This window comes from Phaethon aethereus (assembly GCF_964289735.1).
Source record: "Phaethon aethereus genome assembly, chromosome: 1".
Classification (NCBI taxonomy): Eukaryota; Metazoa; Chordata; class Aves; order Phaethontiformes; family Phaethontidae; genus Phaethon; species Phaethon aethereus.
The window spans coordinates 16362127-16368532 of record NC_138575.1 but is presented as its reverse complement, the minus strand read 5'-3'; positions in this window follow the sequence as shown (position 1 = coordinate 16368532).

Below are 6406 nucleotides of genomic sequence, written 5' to 3'. Positions count from 1 at the left end.
TCAGAACAGAAATTCTTCTCTTAACAGAAGAGTAGCTTGACTGAGTTAGACATATACTAAAGCACATACAGAAAACTGAGCTAGCATCAAAACTGAGTAATCTATTATCCACTCCTGATAAAAATGGAGTAGCATGAAAAGCAGTTTTGAAATGAAACTTTGAAAAGCTGTTGTGGTAACATCTTCTTAGGTTCTAAAATTAATGCAAAGACAATGAAATGACTCCAGAAGGTATAAAGGCTTCTAGGTCAATCATTAAAGCAAAAACATTTGCAGGAACCCAACATAGATGCCCTACACTTAGAACATAAACTCAATTTTTAGGACTGGATGTATATTACATATTATTTTCTCCTAGAATACTCACATAACTACAATTATAATCTTATTCATAGAACTAGGATTTTAGAAGAGAACTGGGTAATATCAAGAAGAAAAAAAGTTATACTCAACACGGCAGTTTACACAGGATGACCACAGTCAGAAAATTTCAATTGACTGTAACTCAAGCTCCTTGCAAGTTCATTTCCTGCAGGAGGCATCTGCCTGAATGGAACTCCAAGGTTCAGCACCTCAGGTGATGAGATGCTGTAGGATCATCTGCAGATGATGTACAGATGAGAACTCTGTAGGACCATGCATATTGGCAGGACAGAAGTATGCATGTTTTAGGACAAGAGGTTTAATGAAAAAAAGCTCCATCTGTGTAACACAATGCACTTATCAGTATTTGAAAACTATTTGAGGTAGAGGATAAAGAATGCAAACCCTAGCTCAGAATGGATCCTACACACAGTGATAGATCTGTGTGAAATCACAAGCAGTGAGTTTCTAAACCGCGATGTTGCTGACCCCACTCAGGATGTTGCCCCACGTAGTGTCTCCTTCTCCTGGAACACTAACCCTTCAAGCTAGAAGGCAGGCTTTTTTTTTTTTTCTTGTTTTGTTAGCTTGAAATCTATGTCAGTCTTCTAAATCCTTTTGTTCACCTTATTATTTGTCACTACTTCCTACTCAGATCATGTTCATTTTGTACTTGGTATGAGACAACCAACCTAGAATGGATACACAGCCAAGTCCCTGCTTACAGTATCACTGTATGCTCTATTCCCAGGTCCTTAACTCTAAATGCCTAAGTCATGCCTGGAGAAGAATCAAAGCCTAAGATTTTTTCCTTACTGGCCAAGAATAACAGTCCTCCTCTTCCTTCCTCTCACATTGCCTCTTTTCTGTACCATGTCTTAAACTCAAAAGGAAAGGAGTAGTTTAGCACCTTCCCAGACAACTTAGTTTCTTCTTCCACAGTGATAGGAATATGGATTATAACTTCAGGCTAAGTAAGATGTAGAACATGGTCTCACTTTCTAGGTGAGCAGCTAAGCTACCTCACAAAACACGATTATCACTAAAACTACTGCCACTTCTGGCTGTGTTTTCAAAGAGAAGAGTAAACCCAATCAGACTACACAGTCTCATCTCAGGCAGCGGAATAGAGGAAAGAATTTAAGCTATGGCTTAAATAGTCATAGCATAAGCTGCAAGTCTTGCAGACATGCTTTTATTACAGATGCAATTGATATCCAATTTCCAGGCAAATGAGTTTTGAGAGATGCTTCCCATTTTCATTTTCCCTAGTAGCTGGCTTTGGTATCTCCTCACTTCCAATGGACATGCTAGCACTAGCATCTGACTCCCCCTTAGGCACTAAACATAGCGGGTAGGCTCCCACTTGCCAAGTCTGGTTGCACCCAAGTAGGTTTGGGAACTTGAACATCCCCGACTTGGTTGTGTTGATGTAGACTCAGACCATCTTACTAGAATTCAGCCGGGAATCCTCTAGCATAGTCCTGGTCCGTAGGAATGTAGGCAGCTCCCTCCTCCACTCAGCTCTCCCAAAGCTGGAGCTGAAACAGCAACGTTTTAGGGCAGACGTGCACTTGTGGATGATAATGGGAATTCGCTATGGACCACAATTGTATTTCAGAGTGATGGACACTAAAGTAGAGGAACTCTCTTGTTCTCCTCACAAATACACCTTGCAATGTCCATCCCTATTTGCACACTGCCTTAGAGCGAAACACAAGTATTACGTTTTATCATAGAAAACAAAATATTCCACATTATTCCTAAACTGGGGACACTCAGTTCCAGAACTGTTTTTAGACCTGGCACAATTAATTTACGCAGCAATATTCAGCACAGAGTACTGAAAAGACGTAACTAAGAGCTGATTTTCCAACTTAACTCTAGCTGCAAAATGATTTGTATCAGGTTGCATCGCGACCCATATTACAGCTGCCTCTGGGATAAGCACTGTCCAAAGGCAAGGCAACATGCGGGTTTCTGTCCCAAAGAGCTTACAAAGTAAATTCAGTATTTCAAGGAACACTCGAGAACTGAGGCAGTCATGTAATACTTCTAAAACAACTTCACATTTGGAAAAACAAACTTAAAAGTAATTTCAATGATGAGTGAAAAACAGAGCTTTCACCCTTCAAAACAAGCTAGGGAAGCACGGGGTCTTTTCAATAAGGCTACGTAGCTAGGGACTACAGCGGCAGCAAATACAGGTAGTGCTAATGCAAGAGTACGTTTGCAGAAAAGACCGTGCACAATTTATGTTATTAAAGAAGATATATTATCAAATGTTTGTTGCAAAAATAGAAAAAGGGAAAAACATCCTGCTTAGCTAAGGGTGTATTCATTTAAGGAAACACCAAAGCATGTAGTTAGGTCTATTAATATTCAGGTCAGTTCTCATGCACCCACCATGACCTCACTGCTTTCTTGACTTAGCAGAAAAAGGGCTTTATTAAAAAAACATGAAAACACATCTAAATTTTTTTTAAAGCTACTATCAGTTAAACCTGTGTAAATACTTTTAGAATACCCACTCCTATGCTTCTCCACCAAAGTACTGAAAATGCACATTTGGACTTTTGTAAAGGGAGAGAAAAAAGCTTCAAAACCACCAGACAAATACTTTGACATTATTTAAGAGTATAAAGAGTTCTGAATTCTTACTTCTGGAGACATATCCAGAATTAAATCAACTGTCAAACATGAGTACAGGAAGTGATTTTGATTCCATCAGTATTAGTGGAGATTTAACTTTTTCTTCAGCTCTTTCCCACAAAACTGGTCAGATTTTGGTCACGTTTGCCTAACAGCCTGAAAGATCCAGAGTTGAAAACATGAAATTTTGATTCACTCTTTCCCTGTATATCAACCATAACTTAAAACATTACCAATGAGAAAATGGTACTTGAAGTTGATCAACCCAGACTCCTGCAGGCTCTGAACATGTATAAAATATTGTGAAACAATGCCAATGAAAAGTATTCTGAGAGACTTGCCATCTACTGGAATCTCTAGATATACTATTTAGACCTTTAATGTTACAAAAGAAACACGTTTCTTCCAAGAATACAGTTCTGCAAAGCACATTAACAAAAGATTATTTTTATGTGAACGAATCTGTGACTCCAAAGAGCTGAGCATGAGATAACGCAACTTGGTCAAATGTGTGTGACCACCCACAACAGACAACTAGAAAAACAGTGATGGTCATATTGCACTCCGACAGGGAAACCTGATAAGTGATACAAATAACAGACATGACAGAAGAAATGACCGAACGCAAAGCAGAAAGTCTGTGGCTTTTAAGCAATTTCTAATTGACACTCAGGACACATTCTCTGTGGCCTGATATGCAGGGCTTTTGTTTTAAGCTGTTGTCTCCTCAATCTCTCAAGTGGATCCCCATCTTCCAAGAAGCCAGCAGGACGCTGTGAGGCTGAGGTGACTGATGTAATTACAGAGGGTAGCATGCGAGTACCATGTGTTGAATGAATGCTGCACGTTTAAAAATACCAGGCATCACTTCAGCTTCTGAGGGAGCAGTAAATACCACTGTGCACTCTCGCACTCGTCAGCCATGCTCTACAGCAAAAATTACAGTAAAACATTCAGACTCTTTCTCAAGGAGAAGTATTGATACTATCAGTGCATTCACAACTATCCATTTTTTATTCCATGTTATTTTTTCCCAAGTTAAATTTTTAGGGATGAATAGTCCAGTGCATGATGTCGTTCATTTTAAGTTGCTAATTATCTACCTAATTGTTTACTTGTACTATAGGAAGAAATGCTTGAAATTTAATGAGTAGATAACAACAGTAAATAACAAGTAAGTAATATTACTTTAAGACCCATAGCAAAAGTAAAGAAAAACAGGTGAGTTTTTAGTTCCGTTATTAAAAACAGCACTCAACTGTTACACCTCTAAGGCTTCCAACCACAGCCTTTATCTCAGACTGGAGGTAACATTCTGCTGTAATTTTAGTATTTCAGAAGAGGGGCAGGGAGAAAAAAAAAAAGATGCATACAACTATATGACCAAAACCTGTGTGTATGTGGGTTTTATAATCTGTAGCTTTTCCTGAGAGTTTTGATATGAATAAACAAATTTCCAGTGTCATAGAATCTCTGAGAAGACAGTCTGTACTGCTTCAGCAAGGATGAAGTCTTTTTTTAAAAACATATGCATTCTTCATATGTTATGTTAATATGCTTTATAGTACTTAACACACTATGTTTAAATTCTAAGCTAAACAAATCCTATTTCCAGGAAAATCAAAACTGTCCCTATGTAGAAGACAGTATTTCCAGGAAAAGTTAAATATCACCAAGTTAGAAGTGTATTTTGTTCCTTGTATATATACCTATTAACTCTGATGAGACAGTATATTGCGAAAGATTTACATGAATAAACCCAGAAACTGATGAGCTTAAACAATCCCTTTAATACAACAAACATATCCAGCTTTCAAATATAAACTGGAACCAAACTAACAAAAAAGAAACTCAAAACAACTTTCTGAATGCCAAAAAGGGCTTATGCAAAACAGTGCACATTTATTCGAGGTATCGTATCCATGAAAACAAAACAAAACAAACCCAACTATCTACATTTAAAAAGAATTTTTACTTAGCAAGGCAAAGGAAGTTAGGTGGCACATACAGAGTAAACAGATGTAAACAGTGTAAAAATACAGAATGTTAACACCAATCAATCCAAAACTTTGGTTATGAAAACTGCAATAACCCAATATATTAAAGAAAAAGAAACCAGAGGCATGCAAAATACTATTTGTTGAATACATTCATCCATGTGGCTAAGTCAAAGTCACAAGCTAGTGAGATGGATTTAGAAATCCAGTTTTCCTTCTTTCTTTATTTTCCTTAGATTGAGTGTCATTCAATCTTCCACTGAAGTGGAAGGGCTGATGAAAAGCTTTTAGCCTTCTTCAACCCACTGGGGTAACTGAATTTTTGAAGACTCCAAACAGGTGTTGCAAAGGAGGTTTACATAACTGTGTTTTTATATACAACCTCGCTCAAATGCTACAAGTAAATGGTACATGATCTGTTACCATTCTGGAAGGCAAAAGCTTGGAGAACAGTCAAGTTGCTCCAGATGGAATTGATTTTAGAGTTTCTCCTCACAAGAGCAACGACAAACTCCATGGTAAATCAGGTAAGCCACTTAACATTTTATTTGCAACACAGAATATTTTGGCAACCGAGATATATTAGAGGAAGCTGAATAGTGACCTGCAGTGCATGTGCTTTTTGGAAAAAACAAGTTTTGTTTCAGATACACATCAGGAGTCTAAAGAGCACAAGGCTTTTCACATTGAAGCAACTGTACCAATGCCATCCGTCTTAGATGCACCTACAGGTCCTTCTTGTCTTCTGCTTCATTTAAACTGTCCTGAAAAGACATAAATTAAAAATAATATTTTATGTTTGGCAAGATTAGAAATTGTTGACCCCAGATGCCACATTTTGCCCCCTTGCAGTTATACCTGATTCACTATCCACACTTCAAAGTTGTAGTCCCATCAATACTACCCCATATAACACATACACTTCTGATCCTAGGCACAGTAAGAGCCACGCAGCTTCTGCTCCCTGCTCATGTTACAGCTGAACTGTGCAGCAAACTCAGCAGAAAACGTTTTCTGCTATCAACTGATTTATCCTTAGGAGCTGCATCTACTGTGTGCTCAGTACCTTCTGTTCTTTCCATTCAGAAGTAAACACAGAAAACTGTAAGGATGTGTGTTCTAGACCACAAGACTGTTAGAAATGCAGCAGGACTACTACGGCTCATTACACAGGGGAGCACAACAAAGATAGGACATGCATGGTGGTCTTAATTCAAATACAGAGATCAGTTGAGCAATCTCTGTAAGAGTATAGGGTGAGGCTGGGAATCAGTAAGTGGCTTCACAGAGTAGAGGAAAAAGATTATAACCAGCTCAAATGTATCTTTTTAAAAATTTTTTTTTTATTAATACAGGACCAAACAGCTCTTCTTGAAAAGCAGGTCACCATAATT